Raw genomic sequence first — 21,697 nt, 5'->3', positions numbered from 1 at the left:
GAAAACATCTTCAACATCTCATGGTAGGAAGTTATTTCTTAAACCTTACACCACAGCATGAGCAACAAAGGAAAAAATAGATAAATGGGACCTACTCAAAAGTAAACACTCTGGCATCTCAGAGGACTTTGTCAAAAGGGTGAAAATGCAGCTGATTCAATGGTAGAAAATATTTGGCAATCTAATATCTGATAAGGGTTTAGTTCAATGATATACAAAGAGATCATACAACTCAACAATAAAAAAACTAACAACCTGATTAAAGTTTGGGTAAAAGACTTGAAAAGACAATTTTCCAAAGAAGAAATACAAATGGCAAAGCAACACATGAAAAATGTTCACCATCACTAGTGATCAAGGAAATGCAAATCAAACTATAATGTGATATCATTTCACACCTATTAGACTGCTTTTTAAAAGTCAGAAAACTGTAAATGTTGGAGAGAATGGGATAGATAGGAATGCTTATTTCTGTTGATGGGCATGTAAGGTGATACAGCCACCATGAAGAACTGTTTGGCAGTTCCTAAGGAAGTTGACTAGAGACTTACCATGTCACCCAGGGATTCCATTACAAGGTATATATCCAGAAGAACGGAGAGCAAAGACACAAAAGGACATCTGCACACTGATGTCCGTAGCAGTATTATTCACAATTGCCAAAAATAGGAATAACCCAGGTGTCGATCAACAGAAGAATAGATAAACAAACTGTGTTCTATTTACACAATGGAATATTATAGAGCTGTAAGACGAAATGAAATCGTAAAGTATATGACAACATGGATGAACCTGAGGACATTATGTTGAGTAAAGCAAGCCAAACATAAAAGGACAAATACTGTGTGATTGCACTGTTATGAACTAAATATACTGTGTAAGCTCATGGAGTTAATAATTAGAATATAGTTCACCAGAAAATAGAATGAGGTTATAGAATGGAGAACTGAGGTTTAATCTGTGCAGACTTGGTAAATCGTTTACAAATCTTTGAAAATGAATAGAAATGGTGAAAGCGTATCATGGCGTTTGTAACCAGCAGTGCGATTTTATGGATATGAGAGTGGTTGAGAGGGAAAGTCTAAGGTCATGTATATTACTGGAAGGAAAGCTAAAAACTGTACCATGGTACTGAGTTTGACAGTAAAACCTCATATAAAGCACGAATACGAGTGATATTGCATATATAAGACTATTTTTACAAAACATAACAAACATATTAGAAAAAAGGAAAAATAATAGCAGCTATGTATGACAAGGGAAGTATAGAGAGTTGAGAGGTGATGATATTTGTCTGCTTGTTTGTTGTTTATTATTATTATTGCAATAATGGAAGTGTTCTAAGAATGATTGAAGGGATGATACACAAATATATGATTATACTAAATACTATTGATTGTACACTTTGGATGGGTTTATGCTTTATTAATATGTACCAATAAAATTGATTTGTTATAAAAAAGAACTCTTCAGCATTAAAACTCAAGAAACTCTAAATATCTTTTGTATGGAAATTACAGAAAGAATTTAAACTGTATTAATTTGGATGGCTAAACTAATATCAAATGAATCCAAAAATATGTAAAGGAACAAATACAGAATACGTTTATTTCTCCTTCACATAACAGGCTTTAACAGGGTGCTTTTAGTTAAGTCTTGATTCAGAAAACAGCATCCATTCATCTTATAGCTCCACCATTTTATAAGACATTATCATTCTCTACATCCAGAATAGACACAAAGAGAGAGAGAACTTAGAGGTGACCCATCAGCTTTGTAAAAGTCTTCATCTTTGAGGAGCAGATATAATTTTATTGCATGTTCCATAGTTTAGAACACAATCATTTTGTTACATCTGTATGTAGGAAAGGCTGGAAATGAGACTGGTTATGTCTCAGAAAGAAAGGAAAGCATTTGTTTGTTTGTTTTTTCTGAGTAGCTAGCAACTTCTTCAAGATAAGCCATTAATATTTCATTCCCTGATTTCCATAGAGATTGCCTCATTCTCTACTCCTTATTCTATTCCTTATTTAACCAAATGATTATGGGCACTTTGATGAGTACTGATTACCATTGGGTTGTAACATACTATTTTACTAAGAATTAGTCATGTAAAACTAATTGATCCTGTCTTTGTGGGCTTCTGTAAACTAGAAATTTTATTTGACATAAACTAGAAATTTTATTTGACATAAACTAGAAATTTATTTTCTTTGGAAAAGTATTTCAAGATATTTTGTTGTTAGAGAGAGATAAATATGGAGTAGAAGATTGCAGAGGTGTTAGATAAATTAATACCTATTCTTACAATCTTACCCAAACATCAGTATCAGTTTGGAGGGGGGGGGGGAGTTACTTCAGGAATTAAACTTGACCTTTTACTAAAGGAAATGTTTTAAAATGCCTTATATTAAGATATAGAGGCATTATTTATCACTAGATGACTGCCATCAAGTGGAGCAAAGTTTAATAAGCAAATAGAATCAGAATTGATAAAGACCTCAGGATTTTGGAACCATGATCTATAATAAATAGTAAACATGATGGAACTGTGCATGGAAAAAAATCTCCTGATTTGGATTTGAACACATGAGTTCATAGCAACTACTAATAAGTAAGATACAGGAGTTTGGCATAATAACAGATCATGTGGAAAAATCAATGAATTTTAGTTCCTCATAAGTTCAATGGTGTCATAATGTACTGTGGTTGCCAAACAAAAACAAAAACAGAAAGAAAAACAAACTTAGGGTGCATAAATAGAAATAACATGTTTTCTCAAGGAAATAGAATTCCTCTGGATTCTGTGAATTCTGTACTCTGGTCAGCATATATCTGGGAATGACTTTCCTTCCCAAGCAACACCTTGGTAAATATAGTGTGTGAAAATCATAACGTTTACAATCTAACCTTATGAATAATAGTCAAAATAATTTAAAGTGTTTAGAATAGAAAAGGAAATGCATAAGGAGTTAACTGTCAGGTTTTCTTGTGAAAGAGGGATTAGTGCTAATTCTTCTACTCTAATCCACTACTAGGTGAATGTCATTTTGTGTAAATGTAATATTATTTTAAAGCATTTTTGCTGTATTACTAATATTGTTACAGTTTTCTCACCACCATTTGTTAGAGACTATTCTTTCCCAATTGGTTGGACTTGGCACCCTTGTCAAAACTCAGTTGGACATAAACATGAGGGTTGATTTCTGAACATACAATTCTATTGCATTCATCGATATATTTATTCTTGTTCTTGTATAATGCTGTTTTTGATTACTGCACCCTTGAAATAAGGTTAAGATTGGGAAATGTGAAACCTCCAGCTTTACTCTTCATTTACAAAATGTGGTGGCTACTCAGGATTCCTTACCCTTACATATAAATTGCATGATTGGCTTTTCCATTCCTGCAAAGAAGACTGACAGCAATTTTACTGGATTGAATTGAATCTGTAAATTGCTTTGGCATTTTAATAATATTTAGTCTTTCAATCCATGAATAGAGAATGTCCTTCCATTTATTTAGGTCTCCTTTGATTTCATTTAGCAATATTTGATAGATTAATGTGTACAAGTCCTTTACATCCTGTATTAGTCAGGATTCTCTAGGGAAACAGAATCAACAGGAGATATCTGTAAATAATATGAGATTTTATAAAATTCTTTCGTGTGGCCATAAGGATGCACAAGTACAGATTCTGAAGGCAGGTTGCAAACCTGGGACTCTAATGAAAGGCCAATGAAGGTCCTTTATGAGTTCCTGGGAGACACTGACTATCCAAAGACAAGCTGGGAAATTCTCTCTGAATGCTGAAATCACTTCCTCTTTTAAAGTATTCAACTGATTGGATACGATGTCACTCATTGCTGATGGCAATTCCCCTGGTTGATTGTAGATGTAATGAGCCATTGATGTAGTAAACTCACTGGTAAATAAAGTCCATAAATGTCCTTGTATTACAATTAGCCCAATGCTTGCTTGAACAAACAACTGGGCAAAATTCCCAGGCCAAGTTGACACAGCCTAACCATCACATATCCTTAATTAGATTTATTCCTACATATTTGATTTTTTTAGTTGCTATTGTAAATGGAATTTTTTTTCTTGATTTCCTTTTCAGATTGTTCATTTATAGTTTAAGGAAACACTACAGATTTTTGGATTTTCATCTTGAACCTTCACATTGCTGAAATTATTTATTAGCTCTAGCAGCTTTGTTGTGGATTTTTCAGAATTTATGTCATCTGCAAATAGAGAAAGTTTTAATTTCTTCCTTTCCAATATGGAGGCCTTTTTTTTTTTCCTTGTCTAATTTCTCTGACTAGTCCTTCCAGGAAAATGTTGAATGTTACAACCCAACTCCTAAAGGGCACATGTTGATAAGGCCATGAGACCAAAGAATAAACTAGGCAGAGAAACAGATATGAAATTTATTGGCATTTACAGACAAGAGAATCTTTGATGGTGGCCAATCAAAGTATGATTGAAGTTAGAGCTCTGTAAAGAGACCGGAAAAATGAGGGGTAATATAAGAAGTTTCAGAACAAGTACAGTCTATAGGGTATGAGAATTGAGTTCCTGCCAGGGTCCCGTGAATACGCACATAGGGTTTGGTATTAGGTCAGGAATGAAGTTTTACCACTCACAGGAGAATTGGTTAAGGACATTCTCTCCCCTCTGGGGAAGGTTGGTAACCTTTAACTTAGGCCTAGATCATACAGGCTGCTGCATGCTGAAGACTTGGTGGGGGCCTGGGCCCTGGACCCTCACAATCCACCCCGACACAGTGGCCTATATTGACCTTAGGATGAGCATTGCATTCACATTCCATAGCAACAGTATAAAAGACAACAGAATAATAGAGGTAGGAGTAACATATACACAACTCTGAAATTTCATGAGGGCTCATTCAGGCTCACATTGTGCCATAGTAAGAATATCTAAAGCCATCTATTTTATAAAACTTCCTTTTGTAGTTGGGTAGTTTCATTGTTTACTAAGGAAATTGCTATTTTGGATTCATTAAAGGCTTGAGCAGTGTGATTGGTTAAAGCCCTTATGTGTTTTTACAGTGACAACTGTAGCACCATCTGGCTACACACAAAAAATGGCCAATGAGTAGAATTAGCAGGGTACACACTTTACTCTATATCTAGCTTTGATAGTAAAATTATACAACTCAGGTGGTAACCACCCCACATCATGGATTCCTGCTTATCAGTCCATGCAGGCAGGAATGATGCAATCTAGGATAACAGACTCAGCCATTAACCATCTTAGACCATGATATGCAGCATATCCTAGATAAAGGCTGGGACTAATTCACCTGTTCCCTTACAAGGGAAATATATGTATATATATAAACTGTGAGTCTCATTGAAAGATGGCAGCAGAATATCAGTTTTAACTGAGAAGTTCTTGTTCCAAACTTGTCAATGGATCATGTTCTGCCATGCCAGCAGGGTGCTTCATGCTGTTCAATTTGCAGGAACAATAAGGGCAGATCATGTTTGTCTAAGAGTATACAGGCAACATTTCCATTAGTAAATAACAAAGTAGTCTGGAACTTTCAAACTGGACTTCATGACAGGCTTTATTCTGACCAGCTGCCTCCCTGTTTCCTATAGTAACCTGCCTCAACGTCCCCCTCAGAGGGATTGCACCATTATTCTTAAAGGGTTGCTGAAGAGTGATGGGCATTCTTCTGTAGCTGCTTCCTACTGGTTAGGGACAGTAGAATCTGCCTGACCAGGTGTGAAACCCTCTGGCTATTCTATTGAGGTTGAGGGAAGGTGGCCCTGCATCATGGCTGGAACTAGATGAATTTCCCACATGACTAATACCTCGTTCTGGAAGGCATTGATTCTGGAAGAAATAAACTTAGTAACTAAAGAAATAAAGAAAACGGTGGTAAGTGGCCCCCAAAAAAGGGCCAGCCATGAGAGACTGGATGATGGGAATGAGAAAGCCCAAGTGCCTCTGGAGGCACATCCTCCCAAAGCTGAAGGGCTTGATTTTTTAAGTTCCAAATGCTGCCTAGGAAACTGCCACACCCAGTTCCCACAGCGGTGGTTATGCCTAGGACAACTAGGAAAGGTATGAGGAGAGTCACTGCCCTAGACATAAACTCACAAAAACAACATCGGCAACAACAAGATAAGCATATAGCAAGCAAAATAAAGACAGTACTTAGCCTTTCCTTTATCTTATAGGTATATTTGTTCATCACTTAGAAAGTGGACTAAGTTTACCAAGACTTTTAGCATGTTCAATATCCCTCTGCTTGTGATCTAGAATGGAAGAGATATTATCATATTCATCAGGTATATAAGTACAGCAGTTAATATTAATCAATGTACTAATCAATGCACAAGTTCTTCTTTGAGCTGCAGTTAATAGATCTAAATTTCAGGTGTACAATGGCATACATGTCTGTCCATGGGAGCAGACCATAATGCCAATCATGCCTGTTTAGGTTCTACTCACATACTCGGGTAATTATTGCTCCCCTAGGTATATCCTTCACACAACTAGCATGCTGCAGTACCATTGGCCCTAGAGAGAGGCTCCAGTATTTCACTTGCCTGGCACTTGCCCTTTGGCACTATGAAACAGCCAGTCTAGAGGCAATGTAAATCTTGCCATATCAAGACATCACTGCCTGTTACAGGAGTCAGAAACTGCAACATACTTTCCATCCACTTCAGGGGCATGGCCAGAGATATGGTAGATTTGATTATTATTTTAGGATCCTAGCCAGTAAGGCAAATGGAGAGGCAGCATGCAAGGGTACTGGGGGCCTGGCTTCAAGGCACAAGAGAGTTTGACAATACTGAAGTCTATCTCTTAATTTTCATACACTTTCTAATACATCCAATGCAGCTTATAACGTACCAAATGAACTTAGCTATTTTTAATACTTTACTTTTTACTTTTACACCTTTACCAAGATTATGTTAATCAATACACAAAACAAAACATAACATAAATTTTTGGTTTGCTTTTCCCTTAAATTCCCCTATTGTTTATAATAGGCAGAATTTTAAAAGTCTTTAAGAATGTTTTATACAATCCCCAAATATATAAGTAAATTGCACATTTATTTTCTTTTTTATGTTTTCTTTTAGAAAGATACTTCAGACATCAAAGAAACTGCAGCAGTACTGGAAGAAAATTATTATTATTATTATTATTTTTAATTTAACAGAGAGAGAAAGTCAAATTTTAGTTTTGTATCTGTTCTCCATTTGATAAACAAATCTTAGTTAATATAGGTCATAATAAATTGAGGTTGTCCAATAGGTTTTTGTTTTGTTTTGTTTTGCTTTTTACTATAAAGTTACTTTTTGTTATCAACATCAGTTCAGTTTCTATTTAATAATGGCTTCCTGGAATAAGCCATTTAAATACTTCAGTTTAGACAATGTGTTTACAAACTTCTTATAATTAACTCTAAGTGACTTTTTGTTATTACTGTTTACTCCTAGATTTCTACTTAATAAAGATTTCCTGAAATCAGTCACTTACATTATTAGCTTTCAGCTTAAAAAAAATGCTTTTACAAACTTCCAGAACTATCCATGACCACATAGATTATAGTTACTTCATGTCAAGACAAATTTCACTTTTACAAAACACATTCCCTGAAAGAAACTTATCAAATATTAGTCAGTATTGATTATGAATTCACATCCACAAATATTTTACTTCTTTCTACATCATTTAAATCTCATAGCCCTCATTCTGTTCTTATGAGGAAAAAAAAAACCCATTCATTTCAATTTAGGAAAGAACACTTTTTAAAAGGGGTTGTAATGATATCATTAACCAAAAAACTTACAATTTTCATCATCTAAAGATTTAATACATATAATGTAATCTAGGACAGACTTCAATTTCATTAAACACAGACAGTTTTTAATATCTTAAAGATTTAATACATATAATGCTAATTTGATTACTACCCTATAAACCTAGAGAGATTACACCAAAGCTAAGTAAAATTAAAACTATCATAGTTTATGCAAGAAATGTTCTTTTTTCTTCCTTCTTCCACAGGAAGCTAAAGCCTCTTTTTTTTCTTTAGTAAAATACTAAAATTGTGAGTAAGCTTAAAAGCATACTGATTCTCAGGTTCTGGAATAATTATAATTGTTTAATTTGTTTAATTGTAATTTAGAAAAATCTTTCCATAGCTTTCAAGGACTTTTTCTTTACTTACTGAAATTTGGACATTGGATTATTACTGTCATCTCAAATACTGTTAAATTTAATTGGAGAATTACAGGACAGACCATACAAAGCAGTTTTTTTTTTGTTTTTTGTTTTTTTTTTTCTGTCAAATCTCCTCTGTTCTTATCATTTAATTTCCAGGTCTAGCAGACAAAATTCAAAACTAAACTCACATCTCCCCTATCTTTCCTCACCCAGCCTATCCCTTAGTTTCCTCAACTCGGTTTTATTGGAACTCAGTCAAGGTTAGGAGAAGACTTTTGGGGTAGGATAGGTTATAGAAAGATTATGGAATCATTCATGATAAACCTTTTAGCTTCTTTCCTTTAAATAGTTTCTTTATTCAGAATTTATCTGACATTTTATCCTATTTGGTTTTTCTAATTTGGACTCCAGGAGTATTCATTTACTGATATAAGCACTTATATAATTTTTGGCAATTTGAATAGAGCTCTTTTAAGAATTTTCATTTGTTATTTTACTATCACCATCTGGAAAAAGTATGAAAATATATACTGACTAAACAGACAAACACACAAAGAGTTAAGACATACCAACAAAAACATAAAAATCACGAATTTTACTCATAATTCTTACTCCTTTGCTATGGCTGTCCCCAAGCTCTCCATCATTTCACATCTCTAATTTTTACTGCTTTTAAGATATCTGGAATCAGTGTTCCTGTAACATGCAAACTCATTCTTGGAAAAATGTATGTTAGTAACCAGCAACCAGTTAAGAATACTTGAGCAGTATAAATGCAGTTAAGCACTAATTTAACAGTTTAAACAGACAGACATTTAACACATATATTCTGGATTATTCCTCAAGAGCACACTGAGACTCTAAGTTCAGGAGTAAGCTATTGATTTAAAACTGAAAGTTCATTTTAACACCTTGATAAAAATTCTAATCAAAACAAAATGTGACTAAAACTTAAAACATTATCAAAATAACTTCCCATTAAACTCTACCACAGTTTGCACAACTACTGTGATCTTAGTTTTTGTAATATATATCTTTTTTTTTTTTTTCCATACAGTTGTTCGGTTCAAAGTTACTAAACTTAAGCAGCACCAGTTTAATTCATGTGGCTATCCAGATCTAATGAGAATTAACATGGAAACAGCATTAATGTTGCTAAGAATTTTTACTTCTCCAGCAGCTGCACTAATTCTATCAACCCTCACTAGCTCACAGTCACACCATCCAGGCAGCAGGGCTTTGCGAAGTTGCTGCCAGAATGTTTTCCTTATCTTGGTTAACTGCTACTCACATCAGCATTTTCGGGGTGTCCTCGTACTCACATAGAGTTCCACAACAGTAAAGCAAGTGGGCAATACCATATTCTCTTGGTGGTCCCCTTTCATCCTGGAAGGCAGCCACCCCTCCCTACGTGGATATTGTAGGTCAACTCGGGATTTCTTTTGTGGATTCTCCTTTTTGTGAGCTTATGCCGCCTACTGCTGGTGATCCCTCAGTCTCCTGGCTCATGGCTCGCCAATTGTTCCAACCCAACTCCTGAAGCACATGAGCTGTTGAGGCTGCAAGACAAAGCACAGTGGGCAGAGAATTGGACCTAAGTTTTATTGGGACTTATGGACAGGAAAAAATCTTTGACGGTGACTGGTCAAAAGACGTGGTGGGGGCCTGGGCCCTGGAGCCCCACATTGAATAACAGTGGCAACAGCAGGCACCCCTGTCCTGTTCCTGATGTTGTTGCAGCAAAGCCAGGAGTTCTGAACCATAGAAACTCACAACTGAAACTCCAGAAGGTGGATGAACAGTTTTATTATGCACAAGCCCAGAGGAGAGTCAATCTCCAAATTCTGAACCATGTTTTTCAGTTTTCATAAGTTTATATAGGATGTTAGATGGGATCAGCATAACTTTTGTTCATTGCCTAACGCGATGCTAGTTGAAATTTTGCAAGCAGGGAGGTTACAGAGGCAGAATGCAGCTGCAAGTTTGTGGGCTGATTTACAGAAGTGGGGGAGAAATGACTCTTTCGATTCTTCCTGCCCAGCCATGCTTTCACAGGCTGATTTACAAGAGCAGGAGCAGGAGTCATTCACTTGATACCTTTCTACAAAGTCATGGTTTCACAGGCTGATTTACAGAAGTAGGGGTAGGAGTGACTTGTTAGGTATTTTGTAAGATTACACTTTTTATTTCTCAACAATATTAGAGGGAAATCTTTCAGTCTTTCACCACTGAGTAGATGCTAGTGGATTTTTCATATATGCCCTTTATCATGTTGAGGTAGTTTCCTTCCATTCAGTTTTATAAGTGTTTTTATCAAAGCCATGCTGACTGTTTCACTAAATTCTCATTTTATTGTTTTACTTGTATTTTGAACCTTGTCCAAGCCATATGTGAACCCATACTTTTTCCAGATATCCACCCCCAAAATGCTTCACACTCATTTTGCCAAAAAAGTGAAAGGAAAAAAGGATCTAGTTTAATCCAATGGCTTAGATCCAAATCAACTTGACTCTAGCAGGAATCTGAAAATTCACTTGCTCATCAAAATTATCAAATAGATGAAAGAATATGTACTCTCTGCTAATTGTACAAAACTAAGCAACATTATACATCAATCTATATTGTTATTTTATACACAATGTTTGAATATAATTTAAAATGATGAGAAAACCCAAAACCAGGAATAGATGACATATAATAAAGAGAATAAAAATTGATTAAAATAAAAATTACAACCTAGTTATTAAAATTAGCAGATAAAGACTATACAGCATCTGTTATAGATGTTTTTAAAATTACAGGAAAGGTAGTTTTAAATGATGTATTTTGGAAGAGAAATGGAAATTCTTAAAATGAAGTAAATAGAAATTCTAGAATTAAAAATATATAAAATTCAATAAAATTATTGAATGCGTTTAAGTAGATTGGACATTGGAGAAGAATGATTTAGTAAATTTGAGGATAATCCATTAGCTAGTTTAAGACAAAAGCAGAGGAAGAAGAAATATTGGGAAATAATCAACTGTAACAACAGCAACAAGAAAATGTGAAGAGGATGTGAATATACTGTGGGATATTATCAAGGGACCGAACTTACATGTAATTGGAGTTCCAGAAGAAGAGAAAGAATGTAGCAAAGAATATATCTGAAGAATAAAGTCCAAAGTTTTCCAAATTAAAAAAAAAAAAGAACATCATCTCACAGTTCCAGAAAGCTCAATCAATCACAAGTGGAATAAATGCAAAGAAAGCATACTAAAGTATATCATAGTATAACAGCTAAAAGGGAAAAGTAAACAATCTTAAAAGCAGAAAGAAACATACAACAAAATGAAACAGAACAAATAAACATTCAAGGTTGAATTACTTACATCAGAAGCAAAAAAAGTAGAAACAATGAAAATATTTAAAGTATATCCGTGTCAAAATGTAAGAGTTGATTTAATGTAAAAGGTGATGACTTTTTTTTCTGAAAATACAGCTAAAAGAAATTCAAAGTTTAATATTAGGGGTTTCCTTTCAAATTGGATGATATGTTTCTGAGTAAATTTGTAGAATTTCCTCTGGAATTTCTCAAACATGGGTTACTGACAGAGTGGTAATATTTTATATGATAGGATGAGCAAAGCAAAATGTCTAATTTCCTCATTATTATCAGATCCTTTGTCTGTTAGTGAAACTTTTTTTCCACTAAACTGTGCCTACAGCAGCACAAAAGAACCAGGAAGAGATATTGCTTCTTCTTCCAGCCAATGTCTCTCTAGTGTTCCCTACTGACAAAGTTTAACATTTCTCCAGCTGGCAAAGAAGAAATATCTACAGGGTTCAGTTCTACTTTAACAGAGCAGATAAAGATAATTGATTTGGAGCTGAAAGCCAATGAATTGATAATTGGCATAAAATCTCTGAGGTTGAACAGACTGGTAGCACCACCTTTTGTTTTTTGTTTCTTTTTTTTTCTTTTTAGGAGAATCTGGGGATCGAACCTAGGACTTTGTACATGGGAAGCAGCACTCAAATTACTTAGCTACACCTACCCCCTAGCATCAACTATTATTATTAATTTAGAGTGATGTGGATTTAACAAAATAAATTGTAATCAGTTAACTTAGGATAGCTTATGCTCAACAGTGTTTCAAGTATTAGTATTTCTTTGAATATGAATTTCATCACAATGGAAAGATGAATCTTGAGATAAGCAAGAAAGGAGATGATGTGGAATTCCTTATAGAAATTAAATATTTTTAGCACTGACTTTGTACAAAATGTCTTGTAAACTTGTAGGGATTAAAAAAACTCTCTCTGATGTCTCTTAAATGCAATTGACAGATAAGTTTCATTCAAGTAATATAAAAATGTAGAATGTATTATTCGATGAGTACCAAAGTAGTGTGAGAAAGAGAAATACTACTTAAAAAATAGAAGGAAATTGGGTCTATCTAGGTCTTGCGTGAACAAGAAAAGTTTCCAGAAAGACAAATGGCATCCAATAAGGCTCAAGGATAGGAATGTACAGAATGCAGTCAGGAAGAATGAGAGTTCTAATTTGATTATAGGATTACTGTAGAAAAGTAATAAAGATGGGAAGAAATTTAGATTGATCAAAATTGAGATGTTTAAAACTTTAAGATCATCATATAGAAAATATGAGACTGAAAAATTTTAAGTAGGGGATTGACACAATGTAACTGTTGTTTTACACAGACTAATTCACCTTGGTATTCAACAAGCATTAAAACTGAGAGAGAAGGAGATAGGGAAATCCGGTTCGAACCATTGCTATAAATTGCAAAGACATCCGTATCTAAGGTTTAGAACAGAGTATTAATTGTAAAATCAGTAGAATAAATTCATTATAAAACTATCATAAATTGGTACATAATAAGTAATTACCTTTGTAAGACTACTTCTAGTTGAATTATATGCACATGTGTAAATCACAATGGAGAGCCTTTGCAGATCATTAGCGAGCATATTGGCTAATGAAATATAATAAGAGTTATAGTGCACAAGAGACCTGAGTTTGACAGAGCTGCTAGGAGAAAAATTACAGTATGGGTGGGATTAAAACAGGAATTTATTGTCTCACAGTTTTGAAGGCTAGAAGCCCATTTTCAAGATATTGGCAAGTTATGTATTTTCTAAAGTTCTGGTAGGGACTCATTCTCTGTCTACATCTGTATTAGTCAGCCAGAAATCTGCTTATGCAAAGTACCAGAAATCTTTTGGCTTTATTAAAAGTATTTATTTGGGGTAGAAGCTTATAGTCACAAGACCTTAAAGAGTATGTTACTTCCCTCACCAAAGTCTTTTGCCACATATTGGAGCAAGATAGCTGCTGGTCTCTGTGAGGGTTCAGACTTCCTCTTCCTCTTAAGGCTCCATGGTCCCAGCTTCTTCATATCTCAGCTATAGGCTCATTTCTCTCCCCAGGGCTCATTTCTCTCTGGGCTTATGTGCAGCTGTTGGCTATATGGTTCATCTCTTTTCTGGGACCCCTGCCATGCATATGGAGCTGTCTCCATTCCTCTGTGTTCTTCTCCTGTGTATCTGCTTCCACTTAAGAGTCTGTTTTATTAGCTCAAAAGGGCTGGGACTCGATGCTGAGCCACACTTTAATGATGTGGTTGAATCAAAGCCCTAATCTTAACATAATTTAAGCAGGCATCTCAGCTGACTCTAATACAATCAAAGGGTTATCACATCCAGAGGAACAGACCACTTACAAACATACTCTATATCTTCATTTGGAATTCATAAATATCAAAGTGCTAGAACATCACATGATAATCTGTTTCTTTCTGTCTTCTCTTCTGATTTCTTTTCCTCCTGCTCAGTAGTTTCCTTACATGGAGTCCAGTCATAATAGATTAAGGCCCACTACTATTCAGTTTGGGCAAACCTTAACTAATACCATTAAAAATTCCTGCCAATGGGTCCACACTCACAGGACAAGGGGTTAGGACTTCTTGGACATATCTTTTGCAGAGTGCATGATTCAACCTTCAACAAGACCTAACTAAGGTGAAGGCACTTAGAGAAAGACATTAGTCTAATTTCCATCACACAGAGACAGACATAGCATACAATCTTCACAACTGAAATTATAAAGTATTTCCCATAAAACTTCAGAGTGTAGTGGTGCCTTTCCTGATAATTTTGATAACCTGATATAGGACAAATGACCTTCTTTACTAGCTTTCAGCCAAACAGCTTAATAATGGATAAAATTAAACTTGTCTGTGACTTTGTTCAGAGAGAGAATATGTACATAAATGCTTTAACTTCAGCTGTGTTAAACACATATTTCTTAGTTATTCTTTATTACTGATTGTAAAAATGTAGCCAGCATTCACACTGGAATGATTTTTGTACATCATATTCCACAAGAATACTACTTATAATTATTTTTCTCCTAAACAACAGTACAGCTTTTATACTATTCTAAATCACATCTTCAAATAAAATTTACATACTCAGTAGTAGATGGGGGTGGAAGTGTGTCAAAATAGTACTTGTTCAATGATGACAAATACCATATCTTGTGAATTTTATGCCTCTTAATGAATACCTTCCAGAGATAGCAGAAATATAACTATTTACAACTGATTTATATATCCTTATTTTTTATATTTCTCATGCCTGCAATTATATAATGAAAATACTATGACTAGTATCATGAATTCTTTTCCTTCTTTCTTATAATTTCTTAACAAGGATTTTCTAAACTAAACCTTTATGAAGTGATAACAGTATCATAGATACTTTGCTAAATGTTACGACACAAAAATGATAAATTTCCCTTATATTATTCAGTTCAGGTAGGAGGCTCAGATTAAAAAAAATTACAAGAACTTTATCAGAGCAAAAAGAAATTTTAAAAAATAAATAAACAAAAGAAAGCCACTTGACTGTGCTTAGAGAAACCAAGGGCAGTTTCCCAGAAAAATTGACTTTGAGTTTAATTTTAAAAGAAGAGATATCACAATAAAGAAATAACTCTTGGTAAAGGAAATAGCACAAATTAAAGAAAGACAAATAAAATGTCTCTTGGATAAAAAAAATATAGGAATTCATTCAAAAAATTAGAAAAATTTGCATATGAGTATAGAATAAGAAACTAATTTAAGTTAGTATAGTTGTTTCTATGTTACCAAATACTTTAATATTTGCTGGTTGAAAATTAATGGGAATATTGGTAGGAGAATTTAAGTATAGGAGGAAGGAAGATAGATTTCAGGAATGTAATTGTTAAAGAGAAAGAAAGTTATCACTAAGATAATTTTGCTGAGACAAAGAGGAGGGAGATGCAACTCAGAGAAACACATTTAAGGACATATTCATATTTTATTATCCAAAATTAAAAGAAATATAATGAATCTTTTGTTTATCTTAATGTAGACAAATTGTTCATGGTAAAATAAATGTTGGTGGGTTACATTTAAGGAGCCACTTGATTAACTGATAACTATTCCAATAAAAATATTCATATTTTCTTTTATTTTAGCTCTTCCTAAATAACTTAATATACATGTGACATATTATTTTTTTCTATTCTGTTAAAAATTTGAGAATTAAAGAAGTGCAGAAAAATTTTCTTTTGTGATGAGAACTTCAAACGGACAGAATTATGAGGAGATGGCTGTGTAGGAAGTTCCAGGAACCAGCCCTCCCTCAGACAACTGTTGAACTGGCAGGAATTGTCTGAATCAACTGCTTTGAAATTCTTGAATCTAGTGGAACATTGTGGAGCATCAAGGGAAGATCTGGAGTGAGAAGCTGGTAAATTACAGTAAATTTCAGTGAATGTCATCCACTGTACAATGGCTATCTTCCCTCACACCCCGTCAACTTGGCAGGCAACAAAGGGGCTTGCAACTCAGACTTCTAGTAAACTATGCTGGTGCCAGGTGGGCTATAAGGACCTACTCCTCAAAAGTCCTGGGAGTGTGGTCTTTTTTTGCTGACTATATCATTGACTATTTTTCCAACCCCCTTCATGCAAAAGTGGTGAAAAGGCAATGCCTTTTTTTTTTTTTTTTTTTTTTTTTGCATTTCTTCTTTGGGAGCAAGAAATAGTTTGAAAAGTCACAAATTGATGGTTTTAGCCCTCATCAACAACAACAACAATAACAATAGCAATCCCAGAGGAGTAGGAGAAATAGATTTCCAGAGTTATAAGAATAATACCAAGAATGTCCATTTCTCAAAAAATGTTACAAAACACACAAAGAACAGAAAATTGTGGCCCATTCAGTGATAAAAAAAAGAATTTATCAGAAACCACTCATGAAGAAGCTTATACATTGTAATTATTAGTCTAACCCTTTTTTAAAATGATTTATTTATTTATTTCTCTCCCCTTCCCCCCCACCCCGGGGGTCTCTTCTCTGTGTCTATTTGCTGTGTCTTCTTTGTCCACTTCTGTTGTTGTCAGCAGCACGGGAATCTGTGGTTTTTTTTGTTGCATCATCTTGTGTCAGCTCTCTGTGTGTGTGACACCATTCCTGGCCAGGCTGCACTTTCTTTCGCACTGGGCGGTTCTCCTTACGGGTCGCACTCCTTGTGAGTGGGCTCCCCTACACGGGGGACACCCCTGCGTGGCACAGCACTCCTTGTGTGCATCAGCATTGTGCATGGGCCAGCTCACGGGTCAAGGAGGCCCAAGGTTTGAAACACAGACCTTCCATGTGGTAGATAGACACCCTAACTACTGGGCCAAGTCCACCACCAAGTCAAACCCTTTTAATCAACTTCTTCAAACATGTTCAAATGGTAAAGGGTCCCATATGCAAAGGACCAAAGAAAATTAGAAAAATCCTGTCTCAACACAATCCTGGGCACATTTGAATAAGCAAAAGAAAGGTTGAATGAAATTGAAGACAAGACAAGATGATTGAAATTATTCAGTGTGAAGAACAGAACAAAAAAAAAATAATGAAGAAAAATGAACAGAGCTTGAAGGACTAGTGGGACACATCAAGTGTGTATTAATATTTGTATCATTGGAGTCCCAGGATGGAAAAAAAGAAAGGGGCAGAAAAAGTATTTCAAGTAATAATGGTTGGAATAAAGGCCCAAATAGTACAAGAGTAGCTCAGACAGGTGCAACTTTCTTGCAAAATAGGGAAAAGGTATAGAAATAGTCTGAGGGAGCTGCTTCGAGGACCACTGCAGGCCAGGGGGGTGCCAACACATCACCCAGAGGAACTGGTGATGCAGAGATGGAGAGTCCAAAGGGAAAACCATGAGTTGACACCCCTGTCTCTGGGTATGCCACCCATCCCTCACCCCCAAAGCAAAGAGCCTCTTTATTTTTTCCTTTTATTTATTTTATTTTAATTATATTTTTTGAAGATACATAGATCACAAAAATGTTACTTTAAAAAATATAAGAGGTTCCCATATACCCCACACCCCATCCCACCGCCATTCCTCCCACATCAACAACCTCTTTTATCATTGTGGCACATTCATTACATTTGGTGAATACATTTTGAAACATTGCTGCACCTCATGGATAATAGCTTAGGTTGTAGTTCACACTGTCCCCCAGTACACTCAGTTGGTTAGGGCAGGATACATAATGTCCAGCATCTGTCCCTGCAATATCATTTAAGACAACTCCAAATCCCAAAAATGCCCCCACCATCCTAAACAGCCTCTTTAAAACCTGCAGCTGAGTGGTCCCCTAGAGGGGAAGATTCCTGCCAGGGAATCTTTAGCAAAAGTAACTACCATAACTTCCTAGAAGTACTCCTCAGAAGAGGTACTGGAAATTGATGGATTAATTTTCTTTAAAGGATCTGTGGAGGAGTACCCTTTGCTGGCCAGCTGGAAAAGTGAAGGAAGATAAAGTGGTCTCTCACAATTATTTCCCAAGCATCGACTTCGTTGGGCCCAATTAGCAGTTCCCTGTCACAGTTTAACTACTTAAATAGGGCAATGTTAGTTAAAGTATTGGAAAACATTAAACTAAAAATCAAAGAAGAGCTATGAAATAAAATAAAACCACTAGGCAAAAGAGAGATAAATTGATCAGCAGAGCAAAGTCATCGACATAACCAAATGCATAGGTATCATAAAAAGGTAACAACCACACTAAGAAACAGGAAGATATGGTTCACTCAAAAGGAACAAGCTAAGAACCCAGGTGAGACTCAGGATTTAAGACAGGTAACAGATAATATTCAGACAAACCTCCTTAATTAATTTAAAGAGATGAAGGGAAATATAAATAAAGAGATAAAGGATATTAAGGTGACACTGTGTGGGCATAAAAAGTAATTTGAAAGCCTGCAAAAAAAAGTATCAGAGATTAAGAGAATGAAAGACACAATGGATGAGATTACAAAATAAATTAGAAGGGGTATTGTATGGGAATTCTACACACGTGCATGGCAGTTTTGTAAGTTCACAACCTCTGTAATAAAAATATATTTTAAAAAATAATAGGGTAGGTTGGGGGGAAAATAGACCAAATGTAAGATATGGACTACAGTCAGTAATAAGATTTGGCAATGCTCTTGAACAGTTTATAGCAAATATTTCACAAAAATGCAAGGTTTTGGTGGGGTGATGTATGGGACCCTTGTATGATGTTATATATGTTTACTTTGTCAGTTCACAATTTTGCTATATACTTATTGTTTATGTATGTTCATGTATGAATGACATACTTCAATAAAAAATTTAAAAATACATTAGAAGCATATAAGAGCAGATTCAAAATGTTAGAAGAACAAATAAATGAATTCGAAGATAGGACATTTGAAATTGAAAAGATAGGAGGAGAGGCAATTGAAAGAATGCAAAACATTGAACAGGGTCTCAAGGAACTGAATGGCAACATGAAATGCACCATCATATACATTATATCACTGCATTACAAAAAACAATACTTTTATCACAAGCTTGAAATTTTTATTTTGTTCTGTTTTCAATATTCTATCATATTTTTAGCCCGCTTGAAATGTTTATTTTTTCTTTTCAATGCTGTATTATAATATTTTTATCACATGCTTCAAATTTTTATTTTGTTCTATTTTCAGTACTGTATTTTTTTTAAAAACACTATTTTTTTTTTTATCACAAGCATATACTTTATGGTAGTCCTAGAATGGGAAAAGAATGGAAAAGGGATATGAAAGACATGAATATCAATATTCAAGGACTACATACCCAGAACAGAAAAAATGCTATAGACATTCTCTGAGACATCTACTAATCTCAGATTGTCAAAGACCAAATGTAAAGAGGATTTTGAGAGTAGGAAGATAAAAGCAATGTATTACTTACAAGGGAGCCTTAAAAATGCTAAGTGCTAATCTCTTTTCAGAGACCATGGAGGTAAGAAAGTGGTGGTTCTATTATTTAAGATACTGAGAAAGAAAAACTGTGAGCCAGGAATTCTTTGTTTGGGAAAACTCTCCTTCAGAAATGAAGGTGAGATTAACTGAGAAAATATGTTAACAAGAGAATGAATCTATAATATGTATTAAAGGGTGTGTCACAGTCAGAAAGGAAAAAACAAGGAAAAGCACCCTGGAGAATAGTGTAGAAATGAAGAAAAATAAGTAAGAGAAAATGAAAGGGTTAAAAGACAGGCAATAGTAAGATATCACAACAGAAAGCCAAGGGATAAAATGGAAAAAGTTACCAATGCCTTGATAGTAGTAACATTGAGTAGTAATAGATTGAACTCCCCAATTAAAAGATATAGACTGATGGAATGGATTTAAAAATTGAGTCTTCTATTTGTTGTCTACAAGAGACTCACTTTAGATGCAAGGACACAATCAGGCTGAAAATGAAAGAATGGAAAAAAGATATTTCATACTAAAAGCAATAGAAAAAAGTAGATATAGTGCTACTAATAGCAGATAAAATAGATTATAAATCCAAAACAGTTATGAGATGAAGTAGTTTACAATATGTTAATAAAAGTGACAATTCACCAAGAAAACATAAGAATAATAAATATATATGCACCTATAATTGATGTCCCAAAATACATGACAAACACACTGGCAAAACTGAAGGGAGAAACAGACATCTCAGAAATAATAGTTGGAGACTTCAACACTCTACCTTTAGCATTGACTAGAACATCTGAACAGAGGATAAATAAGGAAACTGAGATCTTGAATGATATTATAAAAGAACTAGATCTAATAGTCATTTATAGAGCATTACATCCCCAAACAGCAGGATATACATTCATCTCAAGTGCATACGGATCTTTCTCCAGGGTAGACCACATGTTGGAGTATAGTCAGATCTCAATAAATTTAAAAGCATTGAAATTATGCAAAACACAAAAAAGATCATAATAGAATTAAGTTGGAAAATAATAACAGGTGTAAAAAGGGAAAATCAACAAAATATGGAGATTAAATAACATACTTAAATGATCAGTGGGTTATAGAAGAAATTACAAGAGAAATCAGCTAATACCTAAAGACACATGAAAACAAGAACACAACATACCAAAACGTATGGGATACAGCAAAGGAAATTTATAGTTCTCAACACTTATATTAAATAAGAAGAAAGCTAAAATGAAAGACTTAACTGCACACCTGGAGGAATTAGAGGAAGAACAGCAAACTAATCTCAAAGCAAGCAGAAAGAAAGAGAAAAATTAAAACTAGAGCAGAAATAAATGAAAACATACAGAAAATGAAGAGAATTAAAAGTTGGTTCTTTGAGAAGATCAACAAAATTGGTAAATCTTAATCTCGATTAACAAAGATAAAAAGATAGTAAACACAAATAATATTAGAAATGAGGATGACATTACAGCTGACCCAGCAAATTAAAAGAAATCACAAGAGTATACTATGAACAGCTATGCTGATAAATAACAACATTGATGAAATGGACAAGTTTCTGGAAATGCATGAACAAACCACAGTGACCCTAGAAAAAAATAAAAAAAACCTTAACAAAGTAACCACAAGTTAGAAAAAAAAATTGAAAGTCATCAAAAATATCCACAAAATGCAAAGTCTAGGATGAGATGTCATCACAGGTAAATTCTACCAATCATTTAAGAAGATCTAATACCAATTTTGCTCAAACTTTTCCAAAATATTTAACAAGAAGGGACACTATCAAATTATTCTATGAAACTAACATCACTCTAATACCAAAACCAAATAGATACCATGAGAAAACTGCAGACCAAATTCTTTAATGAATATTGATGTAAAAGTCCTCAACAAAATACTTGCTAACTGAATCCAAAAACACAAAAAAAATCATACACCATGATCAAGTGGGCTTTATATCAGGTACACAAGGGTTGTTCAACATAAGAAAATCAATCAATGTAACACACAACTTTGATAAACTGAAGAACAAAAAACCACATGATTATTTCAATTGATGCAGAAAAAGCATTTGGCAAAATATAGCAGTCTTTCTTGATAGACACTTCAAAAGATAGGAATAGAAGGAAGCTTTCTCAATATGATAA

General features: G+C 34.4%; 1 long non-coding RNA gene across 2 annotated transcripts in view; it reads right to left on the bottom strand.

The window, feature by feature from the left end:
- Positions 1 to 21,697, bottom strand: part of LOC131276271 (uncharacterized) — a 79,540-nt gene that overhangs the window by 55,473 nt on the left and 2,370 nt on the right. For both annotated transcript variants that reach the window (XR_009183820.2, XR_011649488.1), the window contains exon 2: positions 9,509 to 9,776. This is a non-coding gene — a long non-coding RNA (uncharacterized lncRNA). The remainder of the gene's footprint in view (positions 1 to 9,508; positions 9,777 to 21,697) is intronic.

Source organism: Dasypus novemcinctus, chromosome 1, assembly GCF_030445035.2.
Source record: "Dasypus novemcinctus isolate mDasNov1 chromosome 1, mDasNov1.1.hap2, whole genome shotgun sequence".
Lineage (NCBI taxonomy): Eukaryota > Metazoa > Chordata > Mammalia > Cingulata > Dasypodidae > Dasypus > Dasypus novemcinctus.
Note: the sequence above shows the minus strand (reverse complement) of the source record. Positions and strands in the feature narration are given on the sequence as shown.